Below are 20,245 nucleotides of genomic sequence, written 5' to 3' on the forward strand. Positions count from 1 at the left end.
AAAGAAAATATCCTCATAGGAAAACCATAAAGAAGCTTTCTGAGAAACTGCTTTGTGATGTGTGACTTCCACTCACTGAGTAACAGCTGTATTTCATGGAGCTGTTTGCTAGCCTTATTTCTGTGGAATCTGAGAACTGATATTTCGGATCCCTTGGAAGACTATAGGTCCGAAGGAAATATCCTCCATTCAAAATGAGAAAGAAGCTTTCAGAGAAACTGCTGTGTGATCTGTGTGTTCGTCTCACAGAGTTACAGATTTCTTCTCAAGAAGCCTTTCGCTAAGACTGTTCTTGTGGAATTTGCAAAGTGATATTTGGAAGCCAATGGAGGGCTATTGTTAAAAGGTAAATATCCTCAGATCAAAACTGGAGAGAAGCTTTCTGAGAAACTGCTTTCTGTTCTGTGAATTCATCACACAGTGTTACGGCTCTCCCTTCCAGAAGCCGATTGCTATCACCGTTGTTGTGGAATTTTCAGAGGGATATTTGGAAACCCATAGAGGCCAACGGTGAGAAAGCAAATATCCTCAGATGAAAACTGGAAAGAAGCTCTCTGAAGAAGTGCTTTGTGATGTGTCCCTTCCCCTCACTGAGTTACAGCTGCATTTCGTGGAGTTGTTTCATAGTCTTATTTCTGTGGAATCTGAGAACTGATATTTCGTATCCCTTGGAAGACTATAGGGGCAAAGGAAATATCCTCCGATCAAAATGAGGAAGAGGCCTTTTGAGAAACTTCTTTGAGATCTGTAAATTCGTATCACAGAGTTACAGCTTTCCTCTCAAGAAGACTTTCTCTAATACTTTTCTTGTGGAATTTGCAAAGTGATATTTGGAAGCCCATGGAGGGCTATGCTGAAAAGGGAAATATCCTCATATCAAAACTGGAAAGAAGCTTTCTGAGAAACTGCTTTGTGTTCTGTGAATTCATCTCACAGAGTTGCAGTTTTCCCGTCCAGAAGCCGTTCGCTAACACTGTTCTTGTGGAATTTGCAAAGGGATATTTGGAAGCCCATAGATGCCTATGGTGAAAAAGAATATATCATTAGATGAAAACCAGAAAGAAGCTTTCTGAGAAACTGCTTTGTGATGTGTGACTTCCACTCACTGAGTTACAGCTGTATTTCGTGGAGCTATTTGCTAGCCTTATTTCTGTGGAATCTGAGAACTGATAACTCGGATCCCTTGGAAGACTATAGGGCAAAAGGAAATATCCTCCAATCAAAATGAGAAAGGAGCTTTCTGAGAAACTTCTTTGTGATCTGTGAATTCGTCTCACAGAGGTACAGCTTTCGCCTCAAGAAGACTTTCGCTAAGACTGTTCTTGTGGTATTTGCAAAGTGATATTTGCAAGCCCATGGAGGGCTTTGGTGAAAAGGGAAATATCCTCAGATCAAAACTGGAAACAAGCTTTCTGAGAAACTGCTTTGTGTTCCGTGAATTCATCTCACAGAGTTACAGTTTTTCCTTTCAGAAGCTGTTTGCTAAGACTGTTCTTGTGGAATTTTAAATGGATATTTGGAATCCTATGGAGGCCCGTGGTGAAAAAGAATATATCCTCATAGGAAAATCGGAAAGAAGCTTTCTGAGAAACTATTTTGTGATGTGTGACTTCCACTCACAGAGTTACAGCTGTATTTCCTGGAGCGGGTTGCTAGCCTTATTTCTGTTTAATCTGAGACCTGATATTTCGGATCCCTTTGAAGACTATAGGACCAAAGGAAATATCCTCCAATCAAAATGAGAAAGAAGCTTTCTGAGAAACTTCTTTGTGATCTGTGGATTCGTCTCACAGAGGTACAGCTTTCCCCTCAAGAAGCCTTTCGCTAAGACTGTTCTTGTGGAATTTGCAAAGTGATATTTGGAAGCCCATGGAGGGCAATGGTGAACAGGGAAATATCCTCAGATCAAAACTGGAAAGAAGCTTTCTGAGAAACTGCTTTGTGTTCTGTGAATTCATCTCAGAGAGATACAGCTTTCCGCTCCCGAAGCCGTTCGGTAACACTGTTCTTGTCGAATTTGAAAATCGATATTTGGAAGCCCATAGAAGCCTATGGGGAAAAAGAAAATATCCTCATAGGAAAATCGGAAAGAAGCTTTCTGAGAAACTGCTTTCCGTACTGTGAATTCATCTCACAGAGTTGCAGCATTCCGCTCCAGAAGCCGTTCGCTAAGACTTTTCTTGTTTAATTTGTAAAGTCATATTTGGAAGCCCATGGAGGGCTATGGTGAAAAGGGAAATATCCTCAGATAAAAACTGGAAAGAATCTTTCTGAGAAACCGCTTTGTGTTCTGTGAATTCATCTCACAGAGTTACTGCTTTCCCTTCCAGAAGCCGTTTGCTAAGACTCTTCTTGTGGAATTTGCAAATTGATATTTGGAAGCCCATAGAGGCCTATGGTGAAAAAGAAAATATCCTCAGATGAAAACTGGAAAGAAGCTTTCTTGGAAACTGCTTTGTGATGTGTGACTTCCACTCAGGGAGTTACAGCTGTATTTCATGGAGCTGTTTGCTAGCCTTATTTCTGTGGAATCTGAGAACTGATATTTCGGATCCCTTGGAAGACTATAGGGCCAAATGAAATATCCTCCTATAAAAAAGAGAAAGAAACTTTCTGAGAAACTTCTTTGTGATCTGTGAATTCATTTCACAGAGTTACTACTTTCCCCTAAAGAAGCCTTTCTCTAAGACTGTTCTTGTGGAATTAGCAATGTGATATTTGGAAGCACATGGAGGGCTACGGTGAAAAGGGAAATATCCTCAGATCAAAACTGGAAAGAAGCTTTCTGAGAAACTGCTTTGTGTTCTGTGAATTCATCTCACAGAGTTACAGCTTTCCCCTCCAGAAGCCGTTCGCTAAGACTGTTCTTGTGGAATTTGCAAAGGGATATTTGGACGCCCTTAGAGGCCTGTGGTGAAAAAGAAAGCATCCTCAGATGAAAACTGGAAAGAAGCTTTCTGAGAAACTGCTTGGTGTTGTGGGACTTCCACTCTGTGAGTTACAACTGTAATTCGTGGAGCTGTTTGCTTGCCTTTTTTCTGTGGAATCTTAAAATTGATATTTTGGACCCCTTTGAAGACTACAGGGCTAAAGGTAATATCCTCCGATCAAAATGAGAGAGAAGCTTTCGGAGAAACTTCTTTGTGATCTGTGAATTCATCTCACAGACTTACAGATTTCCCCTCAGGAAGTCTTTCGATAAGACTGTTCTTGTGTAATTTGCAAAGTGATATTTTTAAGCCCATGGCCGACTACGGTGAAAAGGGAAATATCCTCAGATAAATACTGGAAAGAAGCTGTCTGAGAAACTGCCTTGTGATGTGTGACTTCCACTCACGGAGTTACAGCTCTATTTCCTGGAGCTGTTTACTAGCCTTATTTCTGTGGAGTCGGAGAACTGATATTTCGGATCCCTCCGAAGACTATAGGGCCAAAGGAAATATCCTCCGATCAAAATGAGAAAGAAGCTTTCTGAGAAACTTCTTTGTGATCTGTGAATTCATCTCACAGGGTTACAGCTTTCCCCTCAAGAAGCCTTTTGCTAACACTGTTCTTCTGGAATTTGCAAAGTGATATTTGGAAGCCCATGGAGCACTATGGTGTAAAGGAAATATCCTCAGATCAATACTGGAAAGAAGCTTTCTGAGAAACTGCTTTGTGATCTGTGAATTCATCTCACAGGGTTACAGCTTTCCCCTCAAGAAGCCTTTCGCTAACACTGTTCTTCTGGAATTTGCAAAGTGATATTTGGAAGCCCATGGAGCACTATGGTGTAAAGGAAATATCCTCAGATCAATACTGGAAAGAAGCTTTCTGAGAAACTGCTTTGTGTTCTGTGAATTCGTCTCACAGAGTTACAGCTTTCCCTTCCAGAAGCCGATCGCTATGACGTTTCTTGTGGAATTTGCAAAGTGATATTTGGAAGCCCATGGAGGGCAATGGTGAAAAGGGAAATATCCTCAGATCAAAACTGGAAAGAAGCTTTCTGAGACACAGCTTTGTGTTCTGTGAATTCATCTCACCGAGTTACAGCTTTCCCCTCCAAAATCCGTTCGCTATGACGGATCTTGTGGAATTTTCAAAGGGATATTTGGAAGCCTATAGATGCGTATGGCGAAAAAGAAAGTATCTTCAGATGAAAACTGGAAAAAAGCTTTCGGAGAAACTGCTTTGTGATGTGTGACTTCCACTAGCAGATTTATAGCTGTATTTTGTGAAGCTGTTTGCTAGCCTTATTTCTGTGGAATCTGACAACTGATATTTCGGATCCCTTGGAAGACTATCTGTCCAAAGGAAATATCCTCCGTTCAAAAGGAGAAAGAAGCTTTCTGAGAAACTTCTTTGTGATCTGTGAATTCATCTCACAGAGTTACAGCATTCCCCTCAAGAAGCCTTTCGCTAAGACTGTTCTTGTGGAATTTGTTAAGTGATATTTGGAAGCCCATGGAGGGCTCTGGTGTAAAGGGAAATATTCTCAGAACAAAACTGGAAAGAAGCTTTCTGAGAAATTGCTTTGTGTTCTGTGAATTCATCTAACAGAGTTACAGCTTTGCGTTCCAGAAACCGTTCGCTAAGACTGTTCTTGTGGAATTTTCAAAGGGATATTTCGAAGCCCGAAGGGGCCTGTGGTGAAAAAGGAAATATCCTCAGATAAAAACTTGAAAGAAGCTTTCTGAGAAACTGCTTTGTGATGTTGATTTCCACTCACAGGGTTACAGCTGTAGTTCGTGGAGCTGTTTGCTAGCCTTATTTCTGTGGAATCTGAGAAATGATATTTCGGATCCCTTTGAAGACTATAGGGACAAAAGAAATATCCTCCGATCAGAATGAGAAAGAAGCTTTCTGAAAAACTTCTTCGTGATCTGTGAATTCATCTCACATTGTTACAGCTTTCCCCTCAAAAAGCCTTTCGCTAAGACTACTCTTGTGGAATTTGCAAAGTGATATTTGGAAGCCCAAGGATGGCTATGGTGAAAAGGGAAATATCCTCAGATGAAAACTGGAAAGAAGCTTTCAGAGAAACTTCTTTGTGATATGTGAATTCATCTCACAGAGCTATAGTTTTCCCCGGAAGAAGCCTTTTGCTAAGACTGTTCTTGTGGAATTTGCAAAGTGATATTTGGAAGCCGATAGTAGACTATGGTGAAAGGGGAAATATCCTCAGATGAACACTGGAAAGAAGCTTTCTGAGAAACTACTTTGTGTTTTGTGAATTCACCTCACAGAATTACTGCTTTCCCCTCCAGAAGCTGTTCGCTAAGACTCTTCTTGTGGAATTTGTAAATGGATATTTGGAAGCCCATAGAAGCCTATGGTGAAAAAGAAAATATCCTCATAGTAAAACTGGAAAGAAACTTTCTGAGAAACCTCTTTGTGATGTTTGACTTCCCCTCACTAAGTTACAGCTGTATTTCATGGAGCTGTTTGATAGTCTTACTTCTGTGGAATCTGAGAACTGATATTTGGAATCCCTTTGAAGACTATAGAGCCATAGGAAATATCCTCCAATCAAAGGGAGAAGGAAGCTTTCTGAGAAACTTTTTTGTGATCTGTGAATTCATCTCACAGCGTTACAGCTTTCCCCTCAATCAGCTTTTCACTAAGACTGTTCTTGTGGAATTTGCTAAGTGATATTTGGAAGCCCATGGAGCGTTATGGAGAAAAGTTAAATATCCTCAGATTAAAACTGGAAAGAAGATTTCTGAGAAACCAATTTGTTTTCTGTGAATTCATCTCACAGAGTCACTGCATTCCCCTTGAGAAGCCGTTCGCTAAGAGTGTTCTTATGGAATTTGCAAAGGGATATTTGGAAACCCATAGAGGCCTAAGGTGAAAAAGAAAATTTCCTCAGATGAAAACTGGAAAGAAGTTTTCTGAGAAACTGCTTTGTGATGTGTGAATTCCACTCACTGAGTTACAGCTGTATTTCGTGGAGCTCCTTGCTAGCCTTATTTCTGTGGAATCTGAGAACTGATATTTCAAATCTCTGTGTAGTGTATAGGGACAAAGAAAATATCCTCCGATCAAAAGGAGAAAAAAGCTTTCTGAGAAACTTCTTTGTGATCTGTGAATTCATCTCACAGAATTACAGCTTTCTCCTAAAGCAACTTTTCACTCAGACTGTTATTGTGGAATTTGCAAAGTGATATTTGGAAGCCCATGGAGGGCTATGGTGAAAAGGGAAATATCCACAGATCAAAACTCGAAAGAGGATTTCTGAGAAACTGCTTTGTGTTCTGTGAATTCATCTCCCAGAGTTACAGCTTTCTCCTCCAGAAGCCGTTCACTGAGACTGTTCTTGAGAATTTTCAAAGGGATATTTGGAAGCCCATAGAGGCCTAAGGTGAAAAAGAAAATATCCTCAGATGAAAACTGGAAAGAAGCTTTCTGAGAAACTGCTTTGTGATGCGTGACTTCCACTAACTGAGTTACAGCTGTATATCGTGGACCAGTTTTCTACCCTTATTTCTGTGGAATCTGAGAACTGATATTTCGGATCCCTTGTTAGACTATAGGGCCAAAGCAAATATCCTTCTATCCAAATGAGAAAGAAGCTTTCTGAGAAACTGCTTTGTGTTCTGTGAATTCATCTATCAGAGTTACAGCTTTCCGCTCCAGAAGCCGTTTGCTAAGACTGGTCTGGTGGAATTTGTAAATGGATGTTTGGAAGCCCATAGAAGCCTATGGTGAAAAAGAAAATATCCTCATAGGAAAACCGGAAAGAAGATTTCTGAGAAACAGCTTTGCGATGTGCGACTTCCACTCACGGAGATACAGCTGTATTTCCTGGAGTGGGTTGCTAGCCTTATTTCTGTGGAATCTGAGACCTGATATTTCAGAAACCTTTGAAGACTATAGGGCCAATGGAAATATCCTCCGATCAAAATGAGAAAGAAGCTTTCTGAGAAACTGCTTTGTGATCTGTGAATTCATCTCACAGAGTTACAGCTTTCCCCTCAAGAAGCCTTTCGCTAAGACTGTTCCTGTGGAATTTGCAAAGTGATATTTGGAAGCCCATGGAGGGCTATGGTGAAAAGGGAAATATCCTCAGATAAAAACTGGAAAGAAGCTTTCTGAGAAACTGCTTTGTGTTCTGTGAATTCATCTCACAGAGTTACAGGTTTCCGCTCCAGAAGCCGTTCACTAAGACTGGTCTTGTGGAATTTATAAATGGATATTTGGAAGCCCATAGAAGCCTATGTTGAAAAAGAAAATATCCTCATAGGAAAACTGGAGAGAAGCTTTCTGAGAAACTGCTTTGTGATGTGTGACTTCCACTCATGGAGTTACAGCTGTATTTCATGAAGCTGTTTGCCAACCTTATTTCTGTGTAATTTGAGACCTCATATTTCGGATCCCTTGGAAGACTATAGGTCCAAAGGAAATATGATCTTATCAAAATGAGAAAGAATCTTTCTGAGAAACATTGTGATCTGTGAAATGATCTCAAATTGTTAGAGCTTTCTTCGCAAGAAGCCTTTCGCTAAGACTGTTCTTGTGGAATTTGCAAAGTGATATTTAGAAGCCTATGAAGGGCTACGGTGAAAAGGGAAATAACCTCAGATCAAAATTGGAAAGAAGCTTTCTGAGAAACTGCTTTGTGTTTTGTGAATTCATCTCACAGAGCTACAGCTTTCCCCTCCAGAAGCTGTTCGCTAAGACTGTTATTGTGGAATTTGTAAATGGATATTTGGAAGACGATTTGTGTTCTGTGAATTCATCTCACAGAGTTACAGCTTTCCCCTCCAGAAGCCGTTCGCTAAGACTGTTCTTGGGAATTTGCAAAGTTATATTTGGAAACCCATGGAGGGCTATTGTGAAAAAGGTAATACCCTCAGATCAAAACTGGAAAGAAGCTTTCTGAGAATCTGCTTTCTCTTCTGTGAATTCATCTCACAGAGCTACAGCTTTCCCCTGCAGAAGCCGTTCGCTAAGACTGTTATTGTGGAATTTGTAAATGGATACTTGGAAGCCCATAGAAGCCTATGGTGAAAAAGAAAATATCCTCATCGGAAAACCGGGAAGAAGATTTGTGAGAAACGGCTTTGTGATGTGTGACTTCTACTCACTGAGTTACAAGTGTTTTTCCTGGAGCGGGTGGCTGGCCTTATTTCTGTGGAGACTTAGACCTGATATTTCGGATACCCTTGAAGAATATAGGGCCAAAGGAAATATCCTCCGATCAAAATGAGAAAGAAGCTCTCAGAGAAACTTCTTTGTGATCTGTGAATTCATCTCAGACAGTTACAGCTTTGCCCTCAAGAATCCTTTCGTTAAGACTGTTCTTGTCGAATTCGCAAAGTGATATTCGGAAGCCCATGGAGGGCTATGGGGAAAAGGGATATATCCTGAGATCAAAACTGGAAAGAAGCTTTCTGAGAAACTGCTTTCTGTTCTTTGCATTCATCCCACACAGTTACAGCTCTCCGCTCGAGAAGCCGTTCCCTAAGACTGTTCTTGTGGAACTTGTAAATGGATATTTGGAAGCCCATAGAAGCCTATGGTGAAAAAGAATATATCCTCATGGGAAAACCGGAAAGAAGCTTTCTGAGAAACTGCTTTGTGATGTGTGACTTCCACACACTGAGTTACAGCAGTATTTCGTGGAGCTGTTTGCTAGCCTTATTTCTGTGGTATCTGAGAGCTGATATTTCAGATCCCTTGGAAGTCTATAGGGCAAAAGGTAATATCCTCCGATCAAAATGAGAAAGAAGCTTTCTGAGAAACTGCTTTGTGATCTGTGAATTCATCTCACAGGGTTACAGCTTTCCCTTCAAGAAGTCCTTCGCTATGACTGTTCTTGTGGAATTTGCAAAGTGACATTTGGAAGCCCATGGAGGGCTATGGTGAAAAGGGAAATATCCTCAGATGAAAACTGGAAAGAAGCTTTCTGAGAAACTGCTTTCTTTCCAATGAATTCGTCTTACAGAGTTACAGCTTTCCCCTCCAGAAGCTGTTCGCTAAGACTGTTGTTGTGGAATTTCCAAAGGGATATTTGGAAGCCCATAGATGCCTACGTTGAAAAAGAAAATGTATTCAGATGAAAACTGGAAAGAACATTTCTGAGAAACTGCTTTGTGATGTGTAACTTCCACTCACGAAGTTACAGCTGTATTTCGTGGAGCTGTTTGCTAGCCTTATTTCTGTGGAATCTGAAAACTGATATTTCGGATCCCTTTGGAAGACTATAGGGCCAAAGGAAATATCCTCCGATCAAAATGAGAAAGAAGCTTTCTGAGAAACTGCTTTGTGATCTGTGAATTCATCTCACAGAGTTACAGCTTTCCCCTCAAGAAGCCTTTCACTAAGACTTTTCTTGTGGAATTTGCAAAGTGATATTTGGAAGCCCATGGAGGCCTATGGTGAAAAGGGAAATATCCTCACATCATAACTGGAAAGAAGCTTTTGAGAAACTGCTTTGTGTTCTGTGATTTTATCTCACAGAATTACTGTTTTCCAACCAGAAGCCGTTAGCTAACACTGTTCTCGTGGAATTTGCAAACGGATATTTGGAAACCATTAGAGGTCTATGGTGAAAAAGAATATATCCTCAGATGAAAACCGGAAAGAAGCTTTCTGAGAAACTGCTTTGTGATGTGTGACTTCCACTCACTGATTTACAGCTGTATTTCGTGGAGCTCTTTGCTAGCCTTATTTCTTTTGAATCTGAGAACTGATATTTCGGATCCCTTGGAAGACTATAGGGCCAAAGGAAGTATCCTCCGATCAAAATGAGAAAGAAGCTTTCTGAGAAACTTCTTTGTGATCTGTGAATTCATCTGACAGAGTTACAGCTTCCCCTCAAGAAGCCTTTCGCTAAGACAGTTCTTGTGGAATTGGCAAAGTGATATTTGGAAGCCCATGGAGGGCAATGGTGAAAAGGGAAATATCCTCAGAACAAAACTGGAAAGAAGCTTTCTCAGAAACTGCTTTCTCTTCTGTGAATTCATCTCACAGTGTACAGCTTTGCGTTCCAGAAGCCGTTCGCTAAGATTGTTCTTGTGGAATTTGTAAATGCATATTTGGAAGCCCATAGAAGCCTATGGGGAAAAAGAAAATATCCTCATAGGAAAATCGGAAGAAATTTTCTGAGAAACTGCTTTGTGATGTGTGACTTCCACTCACGGAGTTACAACTGTATTTCCTGGAGTGGGTTGCTTGCTTATTTCTGTGGAATCTGAGACCTGATGTTTCGGATCCGTTTGAACACTATAGGGCCAAAGGAAATATCCTCCGATCAAAATGAGAAAGAAGCTTTCTGAGAAACTTCTTTGTGATGTGTGAATTCATCTCACAGAGTTACAGCTCTCCCCTCAAGAAGGCTTTCGCTAAGACTGTTCTTGTGGAATTTGCAAAGTGATATTTGGAAGCCCATAGAGGACTATGGTGAAAAGGGAAATATTCTCAGATGAAAACAGGAAAGAAGCTTTCTGAGAAACTGCTTTGTGTTCTGTGAATACACCTCACAGAGTTACTGCTTTCCCTTCCAGTAGCCGTTCTCTAAGACTATTCTTGTGGAATTTGCAAAGGGATATTTGGAAGCCCATAGATTCCTATGGTGAAAAAGAAAATATCCTCAGATGATAACTGGAAAGAAGCTTTCTGAGAAACTGCTTTTTGATGTGTGACTTCCACTCACTGAGTTACAGCTATATTTCTGGAGCAGTTTGCTAGTCTTATTTCTGTGGAATCTGAGAACAGATATATCGGATCCCTTGGAAGACTATAGGTCCAAAGGAAATATCCTCCGATCAAAATGAGAAAGAAGCTTTCTGAGAAATTTCTTTGTGATCTGTGAATTCATCTCACAGGGTTACAGCTTTCCCCTCAAGAAGCCTTTCCATAAGACTGTTCTTGTGGAATTTGCAAAGTTATATTTGGAAGCCCATGGAGGACTATGGTGAAAAGGGAAATATCCTCATATCAAAACTGGAAAGAAGCTTTCTGAGAAACCGCTTTGTGTTGCGTGAATTCATCTGACAGAGTTACTGCTTTCCCCTCCAGAAGCCGTTCTCTAAGACTGTTCTTGTGGAATTTGTAAATTGATATTTGGAAGCCCATAGAAGCCTTTGGTGAAAAAGAAAATATCCTCATAGGAAAACCGGAAAGAAGGTTTCTGAGAAACTTCTCTGTGATGTGTGACTTCCACTCACTGAGTTACAGCTGCATTTCATGGAGATGTTTGCTAGCCTTATTTCTGTGGAGTCTGAGAGCTGATATTTCGCATCCCTTGGATGACTATAGGTCCAAAGGAAATATCCTCTGATCAAAATGAGAAAGAAACTTTCTGAGAAACTTCTTTGTGATCTGTGAATTCATCTCACAGAGTTACAGCTTTCCCCTCAAGAAGCCTTTTACAAAGACTGTTCTTGTGGAATTTGCAAAGTGATATTAGGAAGCCCATGGAGAGGTATGGTGAAAAGGGAAATATCCTCAGATCAAAACTGGAAAGAAGCTTTCTGAGAAACTGCTTCCTGTTCTGTGAATTAATCTCACAGACATACAGCTTTCCCCTCCAGAAGCCGTTCGCTAACACTGTTCTTGTGGAATTTGCAAAGGGATATTTGGAAACCCATAGAGGCCTATGGTGAAAAAGAAAATATCCTCAGATGAAAACTGTAAAGAAGTTTTCTGAGAAACTGCTTTGTGATGTGTGACTTCCACTCACTGAGTTACAGCTGTATTTCGAGGAGCTGTGTGTTAGCCTTATTTCTGTGGAATCTGAGAACTGATATTTCAGATCTCTTGGCAGTCTATAGGTCCAAAGGAAATATCCTCCGATCAAAATGAGAAAGAAGCTTTCTGAGAAACTTCTTTGTGATCTGTGAATTCATCTCACAGAGTTACAGCTTTCCCCTCAAGAAGCCTTTCGCCAAGACTGTTCATGTGGAATTTGCAAAGTTATATTTGAAGGCCCATGGAGGTCTGTGGTGAAAAGGGAAATATCCTTAGATGAAAACTGGATAGAAGCTTTCTGAGAAACCGCTTTGTGTTCTGGAATTCATCTCACAGATTTACTGCTTTCTCCTCTAGAAGCCACTTGCTAAGACTGTTCTTGTGGAATTTGCAAAGTGATATTTGGTAGCCCATAGAGGACTATGGTAAAAAGGGAGATATTCTCAGATGATAACTGGAAAGAAGCTTTCTGAGAAACTGCTTCATGTTCTGTGAATTCACCTCACAGAGTTACTGCCTTCCCCTCCAGAGGCTGTTCGCTAACACTGTTCTTGTGGAATTTGCAAAGGGATATTTGGAAGTCCATAGAGGCCCACGGTGAAAAAGAAAATATCCTCACATGAAAACAGGAAAGAAGCTTTCTGAGAAACTGCTTTGTGATGTGTGACTTCCACTCACTGAGTTACAGCTGTATTTTCGTGGGGCTGTTTGCTAGCCTTCTTTCTGAGGATTCAGAGAACTGATATTTCTGATCCCTTGGAAGACTATAGGTCCAAAGGAAATATCCTCCGATCAAAATGAGAAAGAAGCTTTCTGAAAAACTTCTTTGTGATCTCTGAATTCACCTCACAGAGATACAGCTTTCCCCTCAAGAAACCTTTCGCTAAGAATGTTCTTGTGGAATTTGCAAAGTGATATTTGGAAACCCATGGAGGGCTACGGTGAAAAGGGAAATATCCTCAGATCAGAACTGGAAAGAAGCTTTCTGAGAAACTGCTTTCTGTTCGGTGAATTCATCTCACACTTACAGCTTTCCGCTCCAGAAGCCGTTCGCTAAGACAGTTCTTGTGGAATTTGTAAATGGATATTTGGAAGCCCATAGATGCCTATAGTGAAAAAGAAAATATCCTCATAGGAAAACAGAAAGAAGCTTTCTGAAAAACTGCTTTGTGATGTGTGAGTTCCACTCACTGAGTTACAAGTGTATTTCGTGGAGCTGTTTTCTAGCCTTATTTCTGTGGAATATGAGAGCTAATATTTCGGATCCCTTGGTAGACTATAGGGCCAAAGGGAATATCCTCCGGTAAAAATGAAAAAGAAGCTTTCTGAGAAACTTCTTTGTGGTCTGTGAATTCATCTCACAGGGTTACAGCTTTCCCCTCAAGAAGTCTTTCACTAAGACTGTTCTTGTGGAATTTGCAAAGTGATATTTGGAAGACCATGGAGGGCTATGGTGAAAAGGGAAATATCCTCAGATCAAAACTGGAAAGAAGCTTTCTGAGAAACTGCTTTGTGTTCTGTGAATTCATCTCACAGAGTTACAGATTTCCGCTCCTGAAACCCTTCGCAGAGATTTTTCTTGTGGAATTTGTAAATGGATATTTGGAAGCCCATAGAAGCCTATGGTAAAAAAGAAAATAACCTCATACGAAAACCGGAAAGAAGATTTTTGAGAAACTGCTTTGTGATGAGTGACTTCCACTCACTGAGTTACAGCTGTATTTCATGGAGCTGTTTGCTAGCCTTATTTCTGTGGAATCTGAGAGCTGATATTTCGGATCTCTTGGAAGACCATCGGTCCAAAGGAAATGTCCTCCGGTCAAAAAGAGAAAGAAGCTTCTGAGAACCTTCTTTGTGATCTGCGAATTCATCTCACAGACTTACAGCTTTCCCCTCAAGAAGCCTTTCGCAAAGACTATTCTTGTGGAATTTGCAAAGTGATATTTGGAAGACCATGGAGGGCTATGGTGAAAAGGGAAATATCCTCAGATAAAAACTGGAAAGAAGCTTTCTGAGAAAATTTATTCTGTTCTGTGAATTCATCTCACAGAGTTACAGATTTACGCTCCAGAGACCATTCGCTAAGACTTTTCTTGTGGAATTTGTAAATGGATATTTGGAAGCCCATAGAAGCCTAGGGTGAAAAAGTAAATATGCTCATAGGAAAACCGGAAAGAAGCTTTTTGAGAAACTGCTTTGTGATGTGTGACTTCCACTCACTGAATTACAGCTGTATTTCGTGAAGCTGTTTGCTAGCCTTATTTCTGTAGAATCTGAGAGCTGATATTTCGGATCCCTTGGAAGACTATCGGTCCAAAGGAAATGTCCTCCGATCAAAATGAGAAAGAAGCTTTCTGAGAAACTTCTTTGTTATCTGCGAATTCATCTCACAGACTTACAGCTTTCCCCTCAAGAATCCTTTTGCTTAGACTATTCTTGTGGAATTTGCAAAGTGATATTTGGAAGACCATGGAGGGCTATGGTGAAAAGGGAAATATCCTCAGATCAAAACTGGAAAGAAGCTTTCTGAGAAAATGCTTTCTGTTCTCTGAATTCATCTCACAGAGTTTCAGCTTTCCGCTACAGAAACCGTCCGCTAAGACTCTTCTTGTGGAATTTTCAAAGGGATATTTGGAAGCCCGTAAGGCCTAAGGTGAAAGAGAAAATATCCTCAGATGAAAACTGGAAAGAAGCTTTCTGAGAAACTGCTTTGTGATGTGTGACTTCCACTCACTGAGTTACAGCTGTATTTCGTGGAGTTGTTTGCTAGCCTTATTTCTGTGGAATCTGAGAACTGATATTTCGGATCCCTTGGAAGACTATAGGGCCAAAGGAAATATCCCTGATCAAAATGAGAAATATCCTTTCTGAGAAACTTCTTTGTGATCTGTGAATTCATCTCACAGAGTTACAGCTTTCCCCTCAAGAAGTCTTTCTCTAAGACAGTTCTTGTGGAATTGGCAAAGTGATATTTGGAAGCCCATGGAGGGCTATGGTGAAAAGGGAAATATCCTCAGATAAGAACTCTAAGGAAGCTTTCTGAGAAATCGCTTTGTGTTCTGGAATTCATCTCACAGAGTTACTGCTTTCCGCTCTGGAAGCCGTTTGCTAAGACTGTTCTTGTGGAATTTGCAAAGTTATATTTGGAAGCACATAGTGGCCAATGGTGAAGAAGAAAATATCTCAGATGAAAGCTGGAAAGAAGCTTTCTAAGAAACTGCTTCGTGAGGTGTGACTTCCACTAACTGAGTTACAGCTGTATATCATGGAGCTGTTTTCTAGCCTTATTTCTTTGGAATCTGAGAACTGATATTTCCGATCCCTTGTTAGACTATAGGGCCAAAGCAAATATCCTTCGATCAAAATGAGAAAGAAGCTTTCTGAGAAACTTCTTTGTGATCTGTGAATTCATCTCACAGAGTTACAGCTTTCCCCTAAAGCAGGTTTTCAATAAGACAGTTCTTGTGGAATTTGCAAAGTGATATTTGGAAGCACATGGAGGTCTAAGGTGAAAAAGGGAAATATCCTCAGATCAAAAGTGGAAAGAAGCTTTCTGAGAAACTGCTTTGTGTTCTGGGAATTCATCTCACAGAGTTGCAGCTTTCCGCTCCAGAAGCCGTTCGCTAAGACTGTTCTTGTGGAATTTGCAAAGTGATATTTGGAAGAACATGGAGGGCTATGGTGAAAAGGGAAATATCCTCAGATAAAAACGGGAAAGAAGCTTTCTGAGAAGCCGCTTTGTGTTCTGTGAATTCATCTCACAGGGTTACTGCTTTCCGATCCAGAAGCCATTTGTTAAGACTCTTCTTGTGGAATTTGCAAAGGAATATTTGGAAGCCCATGTAGGATTCTGGTGAAAAAGAAAATATCCTCAGATGAAAACTGAAAAAAAGCTTTCTGGGAAACTGCTTTGTGATGTGTGACTTAAACTCACTGAGTTACAGCTGTATTTCATGGAGCTGTTTGCTAGCCTTATTTCTGTGGAATCTGAGAGCTGATATTTCGGATCCCTTGGAAGACTATCGGTCCAAAGGACATATCCTCCAATCAAAATGAGAAAGAAGATTTCTGAAAAACTTCTTTGTGATCTGTGAATTCATCTCACAGGGTAACCGCTTTCCCCTCAAGAAGCCTTTCGTTAAGACTATTCTTGTGGAATTTGCAAAGTGATATTTGGAAGCCCTTCGAGGGCTATGGTGAAAAAGGAAATATCCTCAGAACAAAACTGGAAAGAAGCTTTCTGAGAAACTGCTTTGTGTTCTGTGAATTCACCTCACAGAGTTACTGCTTTCCCCTCCAGAAGCCGTTTGCTAAGACTCTTCTTGTGGAATTTAAAAGGGATACTTGGAAGCCCATAGAGTTCTATGGTGAAAAAGAAAATATCCTCAGATGAAAACTGGAAAGAAGCTTTCTGAGAAACTACTTTGTGATGTTTGACTTCCACTCAATGAGTTACAGCTTTATTTCGTGGAGCTGTTTGCTCACCTTATTTCTGTGGAATCTGAGAACTTATATTTCGGATCCCTTGGAAGACTATAGGGACAAAAGAAATATCCTCCGTTCAGAATGAGAAAGAAGCTTTCTGAGAACTTCTTCATGATCTTTGAATTCATCTCACATTGTTACAGCTTTCCCCTAAAGAAGCCTTTCGCTAAGACTGTTTTTGCGCAATTTGCAAAGGCATATTTGAAAGCCCATAAAGGCCTATGCTGAAAAAGAAAATATCCTCCGATGAAAACTGGAAAGAATCTTTTTGAGAAACTGCGTTGTGTTCTGTGAATTCATCTCACAGAGTTACAGCTTTTCGCTCCAGAAGCCATTCGCTAAGAGTGGTCTTGTGGAATTTGTAAATGGATATTTGGAAGCCCATAGAAGCCTATGGTGAAAAAGAAAATATCCTCATAGGAAAACCGGAAAGAAGCTTTCTGAGAAACTGCTTTGTGATGTGTGACTTCCACTCAAGGGTTACAGCTGGATTTGATGGAGCTGGTTGCTAGCCTTACTTCTGTGGAATCTGAGAACTGATATTTCAAGTAGCTTTGAAGACTATACGGCCAAAGGAAATATCCTCCAATCAAAAGGAGAAAGAAGTTTTCTGAGAAACTGCTTTCTGTACTGTGAATTCATCTCAGAGAGTGGCAGCTTTCCGCTCCAGAAGCCGTTGGCTAAGACTGATCTTGTGAAATTTGCAAAGTGATATTTGGAAGCCCATGGAGGGCTATGGTGAAAATGAAATATCCTCAGATCAACACTGGAAAGAAGCTTTCTGAGAAACTGATTTCTGTTCTGTGAATTCATCTCATAGATTTACAGCTTTCCCCTCCAGAAGCCGTTCGCTAACACTGTTCTCGTCGAATTTTCAAAGGGATATTTTGAAGCCCATAGAGGCTTATGGTGAAAAAGAATATATCCTCTGATGAAACCAGAAAGAAGCTATCTGAGAACCTGCTTTGTGATGTGTGACTTCCACTCACTGAGTTACAACTGCATTTTGTGGAGCGGTTTGCTAGCCTTATTTCTGTGGAATCTGAGAGCTGATATTTCTGATCCATTGGAAGACTATAGGGCCAAAGGAAATATCCTCCGATCTAAATGAGAAAGAAGCTTTCTGAAAAACTTCTTTGTGATCTGTGAATTCATCTCACAGAGTTACAGCTTTCCCCTCAAGAAGCCTTTCGCTAAGGCAGTTCTTGTGGAATTTGCAAAGTGATATTTGGAAGCCCATGGAGGGCTATTGTGAAAAGGGAAATATCCTCAGATCAACACTCGAAAGAAGCTTTCTGAGAAACTGCTTAGTGTTCCGAGAATTCATCTCACAGAGTTACAGTTTTCCCCTCCAGAAGCCGTTCGCTAACACTGTTGTCGTGGAATTTGCAAAGGGATATTTTGAAGCTCATAGAGGCATATGGTGAAAAAGAATATATCCTCTGATGAAACCGGAAAAAAACCTTCTGAGAAACTGCTTTGTGATGTGTGACTTCCACTCACTGAGTTACAGTTGTATTTCATGGAGCTGTTTGCTAGCCTTATTTCTGTGGAATCTGAGAACTGATATTTCGGATCCCTTGGAAGACTATAGGGCCAAAGGCAATATCCTCCAATCAAAAGGAGAAAGAAGCTGTCTGAGAAACTTCTTTGTTATCTGTGAATTCATCTCACAGAGTTACAGGTTTCCCCTCAAGAAGCCTTTCGCCTAGACTGTTCTTGTGGAATTTGCAAAGCGTTATTTGGAAGTCCATGGAGGGCAATGGTGAAAAGGGAAATACCCTCAGAAGAAAACTGGAAAGAAGCTTTCTGAGAAACTGCTTTGTGTTCTGGGAATTCATCTTACAGAGTTACAGCTTTCCGCTCCAGAAGCCGTTCGCTAAGACTGTTCTTGTGGAATTTGCAAAGGGATATTTGGAAGCCCATAGAGGCCTATGGTGAAAAAGAAAATATCCTCAGATGAAAACTGGAAAGAAGCTTTCTGAGAAACTGCTTTGTGATGTGTGACTTCCACTCACGGAGTTACTGCTGTATTTCGTGGAGCTGTTTGGTACCCCTATTTCTGTGGAATCTGAGAATTGATATTTCGGATCCCTTGGAAGACTATAGGGACAAAAGAAATATCCTCCCTTCAGAATTAGAAAGAAGCTTTCTGAGAAACTTCTTCGTGGTCCTTGAATTCATCCCACATTGTTACAGAATTCCCCTCAAGAAGCCTTTCGCTAAGACTGTCCTTGTGGAATTTACAAAGTGATATTTGGAAGCCCATAGAGGACTATGGTGAAAAGGACATATTCTAAGATTAAAACTGGAAAGAAGCTTTCTGAGAAACTTCTTTGGGTTCTGTGAATACACCTTACAGAGTTACAGCTTTCCCCTCCAGAAGCCGTTCGCTAAGACTGTTCTTGTGAAATTTGTAAATGGATATTTGAAGCCCATAGAAGCCTATGGTGAAAAAGAAAACATCCTCATAGGAAAACCGGAAAGAAGCTTTCTGAGAAACTGCTTTGTGATGTGTGACTGCCACTCACTGAGTTACAGCTGTATTTTGTGGAGCTGTTTGCTAGCCTTATTTCTGTGGAATCTGATAACTGATATTTCAGATCCCTTGTAAGACTATAGGGACAAAAGAAATATCCTCCGTTCAGAATGAGAAAGAAGCTTTCTGAGAAACTTCTTCATGATCTTTGAATTCATCTCACATTGTTACAGCTTTCCCCTCAAGAAGCCTTTCGCTAAGACTGTTCTTGGGGAATTTGCAAAGTGATATTTGGAAGACCATGGAGGGCTATGGTCAAAAGGGAAATGTCCTCACATGAAAACTGAAAAGAAGCTTTCTGAGAAACTGCTTTGTGTTCTGTGAGTTCATCACACAGAGTTACAGCTTTCCGCTCTAGAAGCCGTTTGCTAAGAGTGGTCTTGTGGAATTTGTAAATGGATATTTGGAAGCCCATACAAGTCTATGGTGAAAAAGAAAATATCCTCAGATGAAAACCGGAAAGAAGCTTTCTGAGAATCTGCTTTGTGATGTGTGACCTCCACTCACTTAGTTACAGCTGGATTTCATGGTGCTGTTTGCTATCCTTATTTCTGTGGAAACTGAGAACTGATTTTTCGGATCCCTTTGAAGGCTATAGGGCCAAAGGAAATATCCTCCAATCGAAATGGGAAAGAAGCTTTCTGAGAAACTTCTTTGTGATCTGTGAATTTATTTCACAGAGTTACAGTTTTCTACTACAGAAGTTGTTCGCTAAGACTGTTCTTGTGGAATTTGCAAAGGGATATTTGGAAGCCCCTAGAGGCCTATGGTGAAAAAGAATATATCCTCAGATGAAAAATGGAAAGAAGCTTTCTGAGAAACTGGTTTGTGATGTGTGATTTCCACTCACTGAGTTACAGCTGTATTTCATGGAGCTGTTTGCTAGCCTTATTTCTGTGGAATCTGAGAGCTGATATTTCGGATCCCATGGAAGACAATAGGGCCAAAGCAAGTAACCTCTGACCCAAATGAGAAAGAAGCTTTCTGAGAAACTTCTTTGTGATCTGTGAATTCATCTCACAGAGTTACAGCTTTCCCCTCAAGAAGCCTTCCGCTGATGCTGTTCTTTTGGAATTTGCATAGTCATATTAGGAAGCCCGTGGAGGGCTATGGTGAAAACGGAAATATCCTCAGATAAAAACTGTAATGAAGCTTTCTGAGAAACTTCTTTGTGATCTGTGAATTCATCTAACGGAGTTACAGCTTTCCCCTCAAGAAGCCTTTCGCTAAGACTGTTCTTGTGTAATTTGCAAAATGCTATTTGGAAGCCTGTGTAGGGCTATGGTGAAAAGGGAAATATCCTCAGATAAAAACTTGAAAGAAGCTTTCTGAGAAACTTCTTTGGAAGCCCGTGGAGGGCTATGGTGAAAAGGGAAATATCCTCAGATAAAAACTGGAAAGAACCTTTCTGAGAAACTGCTTTGTATTCGGTGAATTCATCTCACAGACTTACACCTTTCCCTTCCAGAAGCCATTTGCTAAAACTGTCCTTGTGGAATTTGAAAAGGGATATTTGGAAGCCTGTAGAGGCCTATGATGAAAAAA

At 40.5% G+C, this 20,245-nt stretch overlaps 1 pseudogene; it reads left to right on the top strand.

Annotated features, from left to right (window-relative positions):
* The first annotated feature begins 2,223 nt into the window (after window positions 1-2,223).
* Window positions 2,224-9,391, top strand: LOC135969506 (uncharacterized; annotated as a pseudogene).
* The last annotated feature ends 10,854 nt before the right edge of the window (window positions 9,392-20,245 follow it).

Source organism: Macaca fascicularis, chromosome 2 (assembly GCF_037993035.2).
Source record: "Macaca fascicularis isolate 582-1 chromosome 2, T2T-MFA8v1.1".
NCBI lineage: Eukaryota > Metazoa > Chordata > Mammalia > Primates > Cercopithecidae > Macaca > Macaca fascicularis.